Below are 9,974 nucleotides of genomic sequence, written 5' to 3'. Positions count from 1 at the left end.
GGGGGCTGTGGATGGCATTGCGTTCTGCACGACTGAGGTTACGGGGCAAGCGATGCTGGTTTTCCACAATTTCTGCCTGTGCACGTTGGCAGAAGCATTCTATGTGTAAGTGGGGGAATGGTCCCGCTATTGTGGGGAACTTTCCTGGCTTCTATACACCCCGGTGAAATGGACCAGCGAAAGGATCTGAGTCCCCGCTCCCACTTCCTTTACCCCACGGCTTCCCTGATCCTGAGGGCTCCCCCTCCACTCTCCTGAGTAGCAGAGCCCTCGAAACCCCAACAAGGCTGGGCCCAGGTTTCCTGGGGCTTAATCCCCGACCTTGTAGTCACTGGGGGCAGGAGTTAGGGTGTCCCCACTCCGAGGTGCTCTCTTTACACTGCAGGCCTTCTTGGCCCAGCGATCACTTCATAAGGTTCAAAGCAAATACAATTTATTAAACATCAACTGATTAAAGAGAAAATAATAAGAAAAAATGAGAATGGTTAAATGAGAACACACAGCCCTGCTCTGTAGCACAGGGACATCAAAACAGCAGCCTGCAGAGTGTAAGGTCAGTCCACAGTCTCTTCCTTAGAGGCCCCTTAGAGGCCTTGGATGTGCTGCAGGGGGCTGCAGGCTGGACACGCTTGCTCTGGCAGTGACCACACAGCCTCAAGCTCTAAGTGGCCAGACCCCTCTCCCAGTCCAGAGCCTCTCCCCACACTTTGCAGTTCCCAGCTGCTCACCACATCCAGCTGCAGGCTGTGCTGCGTGGCCAGTCTCTAGCTTCTTGCGTTGCTTCTCTGTTCCTTTTGGCTCTCTGAGCACTGCCAGTCTGCTGCTCAACACAGGGTCTGCGCTCCTTGAGCTGTGTGTGTCTGGCTCAGCTGCTGCAAAAACTGCCCCTCAGCACACAGCTTGTTTTGCTTGGGCTGTCTCTCAGCTCCGTGTTTTTGCAGGACTTCTTCTGCACACAGCTTGCCCCCCTTGGGCAGTCTCTCAGCTCTCTGTTTGCTCAGAGAGAGCCAGAACAATCCCAGCTCACAGGGAGGACGGGGCCTGGCCTCTTGCTTTTCTCACTGGCCTGTCCAACTTGTCAATCAGGCTAAGCTGGAGTGTTGGCTGCTTTCCATTGTCTCTGGGGTCTGTCAGTCTCATGGACCCTTCCCCTGTTGACACTGGGAGCTGGCAAACCAAAAAACTCCCACAGAGTATAAGGGGCTAACAGTCCCCTTACATATGTAGTGGTCCAGACTGTCATTTCGACCCACAGGAGGTGTCCATATGGAGTTCTTCTTCTTGTGCTGTTGGTGGGAAGGTATCTGTGTGTCAGTGCACTGTTCAGTGTTGTGTTGGAAGTATTCCTTGAGATGGAGACAGCGAAAGTAGGCTTCCAGATCACCACAGAACTGTATCATGTTGTGAAGCGTGTTCCCAGTGGAGGCCATGTTCCAAGGATCCCACCCACAGGCCGGATGTTGAGCCCCATGTAAACCCAAACTGCACCAGGGGCCACAAATAAACAGGTCACAGGCCACATGTTGAGTAGCCCTGCTAAAAAAAATTCTGAAATTTCACACAAAAGTAAAAAAACAAAATTTCCTATCAAACATTCCAACATTTCCCACAGAAAATAATTATTTAAAAAGATAAAAAATTCCCGTATAACAAAAATTCCAAAATTTTCCAAAGGAGAAAAGCATGCCTCTAATGTAAAATTATCCCATCAAACCAATTTCTGGAATGTTTCATAACATGTTTAAAGTAAACATTTTCCTGTAAAACAAACACATTGAAATTTCCCCCAGGAAAAAATCCCCTCCACTGATTGCACCCAATAGCAAAAGACTGAAATCTCCCATAATCTTCTTAAATCTCAGAGGAGTAGCCATGTTAGTCTGTATCTGCAAAAACATTGTGGAGTCCTGTGGCACCTTAAAGATTTATTTGGGCTTAAGCTTATGTGGGTAAAAACCAGTTCATCAGATGCATGGAGTGGAAATCACAGAGGCTGGTGTATTAGCAAGCCAATTCAGACAGGGTGGATGTGTTTCACTCCCAGCAATAGATGGGGAGGTGTGAATACCAAAAGAGGGAAAATTGCCTTTGTACTGAATAACCATTCTAAGTTCTTATCCAGTCCTAATTTGAGCATAATAAATTTGCAAATGGTTGCAGCTCTGCTGTCTCTCTCAGTAGTCTGGCTTTGAAGGGATTTTTTGTTTTGTTTTGTTTGTGGCTTTTTTAAGGTAAAAGGATGGCTACTTTTAAACCTGTTACTGTGCGTCCAGGGAAGTTCAAGTGTTTTAGTATGCAACCTTTCTTGGTGTCTGATTTGTGTCCATTTATCCTCTGGCACAGAGACTGTCCAGTTTGGCCAATACACATGGCAGAGAGGCATTGCTGGCATATATCACAATAACGGATGTGCCAGTGATGTAGCTGATGTGGTTAGGTCCTATGATTGTGTTGCTTGTATATCTATGTGCACAGAGTTGGCAACAGGGTTTGTTGCCATAGGATTCCTCATAATCTTTTTTTAAATCAACATTCCCATTATTTATTTTTAAATCACAATTTTCTGATTAAAAAATACTCTAAAATTTCCCATGGAAAATATATTTTTTTCCAAATTTCCTGCAAAAACATTTCCAAAATTTCCCATAAAAATATTCCCTCCATAAAGTTCAAAATGTCTAGGGAAACAGAAATTTCCCATGAAAGGAACATTTAAAAGAAATACAGGTGGTAACTTTGAAACATTTTTGTTTCAATAGTGTCACAATACTTAGACTCAATCCATTTCAACTTTTATATTAAAATATTGAACACAGATTGGAATAGCTAGAATTTTAGTAGGGAATGACTGTAAACATTAATTTTAGAAACAAACGGGAAAATATTTCCATTAACAATAATTGAAGCAGAGTAAAATAAAAACTGCTTGAGACCTTATTAGTTTGGTTTAAAGATGTTTACTTTGCATATGTGATGTTGACATTTTTTATAAAGATTACATTTTTTTAATCTCATTGCCTATTGTCATTAAATTATTGCCTGCCATCATTTCCAACAACTATCACAAGTTTTGTACAAGATAAGCCATGAGGTGTCATTGAAAAAGCTATGATTTTCTGAACACGATTAGCCAATTTGTATGCCTGTATCACAGAATCATAGAACACTAGAACTGGAAGGGACCTCTAGAGGTCATCGAGTCCAGTCCCCTGCCTTCAGGGCAGGACCCAGCACCACCTAGACCAGTGGTCTCTGACCTTTTTACACCCAAGATCACTTTTTAAATGACAGAACAAGCCAAGATCTACCACCCGGCCCATTCCTTGAAGCCCCGCCCCTTCCTTGAAGCCCTGCCCTCTCTATTCTCCTCCTCTCCACCACTTCCTATCCCCAACCCTTATACTGCTGCTTTTTTCCCCAATTCTTCTGTAGGAAGAGGTTTTTCCAACATGTGGCCTGTCTAAACTGGATCAAATATCAGAAAACCCCCTTCTTTTGGAAGCCCCCTTATTCCTCGTGGAAAGAGGAATATGGGGGTGACCGAAAGATCATGTTTGTTCTTCCACTAAAAGAAGCAGAAGAACAAACGCATCCCTGGATGCAGAAGAGTTTTTCTGGGATATCTCCGGAATCCTGAAAAACTCCTGCAGTCTGGCCGTACCCTCGCTGGGTTGAGACAGGATGTGCAGTCTCTTGGGTAGGAATGAGGGATTTGGGTGTGGGAAGGGGTGAGCAGTGCAAGCTCTGGGAGGAAATCTGGATGCAGGAGGAGGTGGAGAAGGGGACACTGGCTCGGGGAGGGGGCTCCAGGCCAGGCAGTGTTGGGGTCAGATGTAGGGTTAGGGTACTAAGCAAGCCACACACTTCTGGATGTGAAGGTTCAGGAGTTTGGGTTGGGGTATGTGAGGGGCTCAAGGCAGGGGGTTCCAGTGTATGATAGGCTCAGTTGTAGGGTCTGGGGGAAAGGGGAGTGCAGGAGTGTTATGATGCTGTGGCCAGATGGGGGTTTGTTGGCCAGGCTTCATTTTTAAATAAAAGACTATGTCAAACACAAAAAGTTTCTGCGTTGTCTTTATTTCTGAGAAGGGCAGGGAACCTGCTTTGAGTCAGGGGTCACTGACCCACAGAAAAGTCAGTTGGGGCCACACAAGTGAGATGCAAAAAAACCTCCTCCAATCCAAGCTTCACTAATGTGGCCCCAACTGTGTTGGTGGGAGTAGGGTACATAGTAATGGGGAAGGGTGCTAGTGGGAGCTTCGGCAGGGGACAGGGTGCCAATGGAGACAGAGTTCTGTGGCTGGGGGCAGGGGAGAGGGAACAGGGTGCCGGGAGGTCAGGGAACAGGGTGCCAGTGGGGGCAGAGTGTCCCCTGCACCCTCCTCCTCCCAGGATTCCCCCCGCCCCCGAGGGAAGCCGGCGCATGCCTACTCTGGGCCTGACTCCCCCCTTCCATGGAGCAGGGAACCCCCATTGCCAGGGCCGGACGGAGGCATGGGTGAGCCGGGCAGCTGCCCAGGGCTCCAAGCAACGGGGGGCGCCTGATGGCAGCTGTAAGGGGCATGCAGCATCCCTTACAGCTGCCATCAGGAGCCGCGCGCCCGGCTCCCACAGCGCCGGCCTCTCGGCGCCGGCCAGCAGCGCCCTTCCCCCACGGCTGCAGGGCCCTTCGTGGCCCGGTGCACGTGCCAGCAGCTCTGGCCGGGCCGGGCCGGGCTGGGCAGCGCCTGTGCCGTGCGCCCCGGGGGCAAGCCCCTGTCTGAGCACCAGCGGCCTTGACCGGCCTGCGCATGCGCCCTGCCTGTTGTGCGCCTCCCCTGGGACCAACTCCCCCCTCCCGCGGGGCAGGGAAACCCCCACATGCACCTCCCCCGGGACTGACCCACCCCTCCAACAAAGCAGGGAAACCCCCGCGCACGCCTTCCCCAGGCCCGACCCCCCGCCCGTGGTGCAGGGAAGCCCCCGCACTCCACCTCCGGGGCTCACGCCCCTCCCGCAGCATGCCCAGCATGCCACAGACCTGAGGGAGGGGAGCAGGCAGCGCACTTCTGGAACCCCCGGAAGTGGCGCAAAGCTCCAGGACTTCCATCCACCTCATGGGAAGCCGGCACTACCTCCATTATCACTGGAGGTAGGTATGGGAGCTTTTCAGGGGTGGGGGAGAAATGGGGGGCCTGAACATCTCACGATCAATTGGTCGAGGCCATCGACCAATCGGCGACCACAGGCCTAGACCATCCCAGATAGATGTCTATTTAACCTGCTCTTAAATATCTCCAGAGATGGGGATTCCACAACCTCCCTAGGCAATTTATTCCAGTCTTTAACCACCCTGAGAGGCAAGAAGTTTTTCCTAATGTCCAACCTAAACCTCCCTTGCTGTAGTTTAAGCCCACTGCTTCTTGTCCTGTCCTCGGAGGCCAAGGAGAACAATTTTTCTCCCTCCTCCTTGTGACACCCTTTTAGATACCTGAAAACCACTAGCATGTCCCCTCTCAGTCTTCTCCTTTCCAAACTAAACAAGACCAATTCTCTGAGTCTTCCTTTATAGCTCATGTTCTCTAGACCTTTAATCATTCTTGTTGCTCTTCTCTGGACCTTCTCCAATTTCTCCACATCTTTCTTGAAATGTAGTGCCCAGAACTGGACACAATACTCCAATTGAGGCCTGATCAGCACAGAGTAGAGCGGAAGAATAGTGTCTTGCTCAGAGCACTCCTGTTAATGCATCCCAGAATCATGGTTGCTTTTTTTTGCAACAGCGTCACACTGTTGACTCATATTTAGCTTGTGGTCCACTCTTACCCCTAGATCCTTTTCTGTAGTACTCCTTCCTAGACAGTCGCTTCCCATTCCGTATGTGTGAGACTGATTGTTCCTTCCTAAATGGAGTACTTTGTATTTGTCTTTATTAAACTTCATCCTGTTTACCTCTGACCATTTCTCCAGATTGTCCAGATCATTTTGAATTATGACCCTAGCCTCCAGAGCAGTTGCAACCCCTCCCAGCTTCATATCATCTGCAGACTTACTAAGTGAACTCTTTATGCCAATATCTAAATTGTTGATGAAGATATAGAACAGAACCAGTCCCAAACCAGAGCCCTGTGGAACCCCACTTGTTATGACTTTCCAGCAGGATTGTGAACCATTAATAACTGCCCTCTGAGAATGATTATCCAGCCTGTTACGCTGGATAACCTTATAGTAGCCCCATCTAAGTTGTATTTGCCCAGTTTATTGCTAAGAATATCATGAGAGACCATATCAAATGCTTTACTAAAGTCTAGGTATACCACGTCCACTGCTTCTCCCTTATCCCCAAGACTTGATATCCTATCAAAGAAAGCTATCAGATTGGTTTGACATAATTTGTTCTTTACAAATCCGTGCTGGCTGTTACCTATCACTTTATTATCTTCCAGGTGTTTGCCGATGAATTCCTTAATTACTTGTTCCATTATTTTTCCTGGCACAGATGTTAAACTGACTGGTCTGTAGTTTCCTGGGTTGTTCTTGTTTCCCTTTTTATAGATGGGCGCTAGATTTACCCATCTATATGATTTTGGCATCTGACGGTATGAATGTTGATTAGGGATCTGTTATTCAAATAGGCTCACTTTCGAAAACACTCATGCCCTTCAGCCCTTAGATACAACAGTGAAGAAGCCAGATGAGGCTGATGACCCATCAGCAAAGACAAGGGACTGTGGAATATGTCAACCTTCCTGTGAACATTTTGGCCAGACAGAGGTGGGGAAACCTACGGCCCGTGGGCCATATCTGTCCCACTGCTTTATTTCATCCTGCAGGACAGATGCCCCAAGCCTGTCCCTGTAGCCCCTAGGTGTACAGGTGATCAGAGAAGCTCTGTGTACTCTCTCTGCCCACAGCGTCCGTTGGCTGGGAACCACACAGACCCTCCTGGCCCGTCTGCCTGGAGGCCTGACATGCCGTCCACTTCCGGGGCTAGCGTGGAGCCAGGGCAGGTAGGGCTGTCTCAGCTCTGCGGCCACCCATCAGGAGCAGCCTGAGGCAACCTCTACCTGACCAGACCCTGCACCCCAAATCCCTCATTTATGCCCCTACACCAGGGTCTAGGGGAAGCCTCAAGCCTCCACACTGCCCCGCAGGTCTATGTGTGGCCCACACAACCATAGACTCGAAGGACTGGAAGGGACCTTGAGACCTCATCTAGTCCAGTTCCCAGCACTCAAGGCCCCTGCTAGAAAAAAGGCCATCCTCACCCCATCCCCGCTGTAAGCAGGGGCTGCTATAACTCTACAAAGGTGTGTGATCAGACCACATGTCTCTGGACCCATCTGGGGATGTCAGTATTTCCCACAAACTGGTCTAGGAATCACGCTTTGACACAAAGGATTCCTGCGAGCTGGAATGGCCAGATGTGCCAATTTTATAGGAACTGTCCTGATACTTGGGGCTTTTTCTGATATACCTGCCTATCACCTCCCGGCCACTGTCCTGATTTTTCACACTTGCTCTCTGCTCACCCTTGCCCTGTGTGCTAAAACAAGGCAAGGAGCGCCACCATCCAGTGTACTTCACTCCGCTAGGCATGGGCTTTGCCTTCCCAAACTGCTAGGCATGGCCCCACCCAGGCTCCACCCCTTGAACGCCTGTTCGGGGGAAGGAGTATTGCTGCCCTCAGCACCCGCCCTCCTGGAGCTCTGGGGCTAGGGAGGCTGGGCTGGGCCATGCAATGTGCCCTCCTCTGGGGCTGGAGCCATGCTGTGTGCCCACCAGGGCCGCATTATGACTTTCGTGGGCCCTAGGCACTTTTGCTTTTGTTGGCCCTTTCCTCCATTAAAAAAAATATTAACAATTATTTTTTATGTAACTTTAAATACTTCAACATTTTATTTTTTTTCTGTTTTAGGCAAAATGTAATAGATTTTCATGGTCCCTAAAAGTTTCATTTTTCTCTGATGTGAGAAAAAAATTAAAACATTGTCTTCGACCCTAAAAGTCCATTTTTTTCTTCTGATTTTAAAAGAAATTAAAACATTTTCATGGGCCCTAGGCACTGTGCCTACCTGTGCCTAATGGATAAGTCGGCCCTGGAGCCCACCTGTTCCCCTCCCTGTGGTTAGGGGCAGGGAAGGGGAAGGGAATCAGCAGAAGGGGCAGTGCCTCCCCTAGACCTACCTTGTCCAATCACCCATGCCACTAGGGTTGAATTGCACAGACTCAAAAATTCCTTGCCCCCCCGTCCTGCTCCACCCTTTCTCTCAGCCCTGTCCCCCCCCCCCCACACACACACACACAAACACACACACACTCATTTCCCTCCATTGGTCCCTCCCCCTCTCCACTCACTTTCATTGGGCCGAGGCAGAGAGTTAGGATGCGGGAGCGGGTGAGGGCTGTGGCTGGAGATATGGGTTCCTGGGTGGGACCAGAAATGATGCTGGGAGGGGGCTCAGGGCTGGGGCACGTGATTGACATACAGGGGGAGGTGAGGGTTCTGGCTGGGGATTGTGGATTCTGGGGTGAAGCTGGGACTGAAGTGTTTGGAGTGCAAGAGTATGCTCAGGACTGAGGCAGGGTATTGGGGTACAGGAGGGATTTCAGGAGGAGGGCTCCAGGAGGGAGTTTGGGTGTAGGAAGGATTCAGGGCTTGGGTAAAGGTGTGGGGTGCAGGTTCCAGGGGGAGTGAAGAGCTGGGGAAGGGAATACAGAAGAGGGTTCAGGGATGGGCAGATGGTTGGGGTAAAGGGGGAAGTGTGATACGCAAGATCTGGGAGGGAATTTAAGTTTGGGATGTGATTCTGATTGGGGGCAGGGAATTTGGGAGCTGGAAGGGCATTAGGGTGGGTTCCAAGATGGGGCAGCAGGTGCGGGTGTGGATTAGGGATGTTAGCTATCAGGTAATAGAATAGTCGACTATCTGCAAGAATTCTTAGTGGTTACACAACTATTCAATAGTTACACAACTATTCAAGGGCAGGGCCAGCAGCCAGTGAAGTCTGGCCCCACAAGTCCACTGTCACCCCATGCTGCTGCCTTTGTATCAGGTAGGAGCTGGTCTGTGGGAGGAGCCAGTTTAAAAATTAGCTCTCGGCACAGACCAGCTGCCTGTCATCCGGCACTGCTGCCTCTGATTCAGAGGCAACTGCACAGGAGGTCCCAGTTGAGAGCTGGGACCACCCATGGACAGGGGCTGCTGCTGGAGCTTCTCAGCAGCCTCTCCCGGTCTCACCCAGGCACTGCTGCCTCTAACAGAAGTGACAGCACAGCAGGGGAGAACAGGTGGCCCCACAGAGACACAGGTGGCCTCACAGCAGCCTCTCCTACTTCCCCCCACTTTGCTGCCTCTGATACAGAGGCAGCAAGGGGGGAGAGGATGCAAGTAGTCAGATAGATTAACTGATAAGCCTAGGCTGATTTGTAATTGACTAGTCGACTGCTCGCTTACATCCCTAGTGTGGATGTCAGCTCTCAGCGAGTGTTAGGGTGCGGGAAAGGGTTCTGAGCTGGGGCAGGAGGTTCCAGATCTGGGAGGGTGTTTGGGTGCAGGACAAGGTTCTGAGCTGGGGCAGGGGGCGTGAGTGGGAGTGCCATCTCTGAGGGGGTGTGGAAAGGGGTTCCAAGCTGGGTGCCAGCTCTGAGGGGGTGTTAGGGTGCAGAAAGGGGTTCCAAGCTGGAGGGGTCCCAGCTCTGAGAGGGTGTTAGGGTGCAGGAGGGGGTTCTGAGCTGGAGGGGTCCCAGCTCTGAGGGGGTGTTAGGGTGCAGGAGGGGGTTCTGAGCTGGAGGGGTCCCAGCTCTGAGAGGGTGTTAGGGTGCAGGAGGGGGTTCTGAGCTGGAGGGGTCCCAGCTCTGAGAAGGTGTTAGGGTGCAGGAGGGGGTTCTGAGCTGGGGCAGGGGACTGGGGTGTGGGCTCTAACAAGGTGGCGCTCATCTGAGGCGGCTCCGGGTGGCTCAGCATGGCGCTGTGCCCTCAGGTCCCCATTGACACA

The sequence above is a fragment of the Pelodiscus sinensis genome, chromosome 22 (genome assembly GCF_052426305.1).
Source record: "Pelodiscus sinensis isolate ZL-2025 chromosome 22, ASM5242630v1, whole genome shotgun sequence".
Classification (NCBI taxonomy): Eukaryota; Metazoa; Chordata; order Testudines; family Trionychidae; genus Pelodiscus; species Pelodiscus sinensis.
This window is presented reverse-complemented; position numbering follows the sequence as displayed.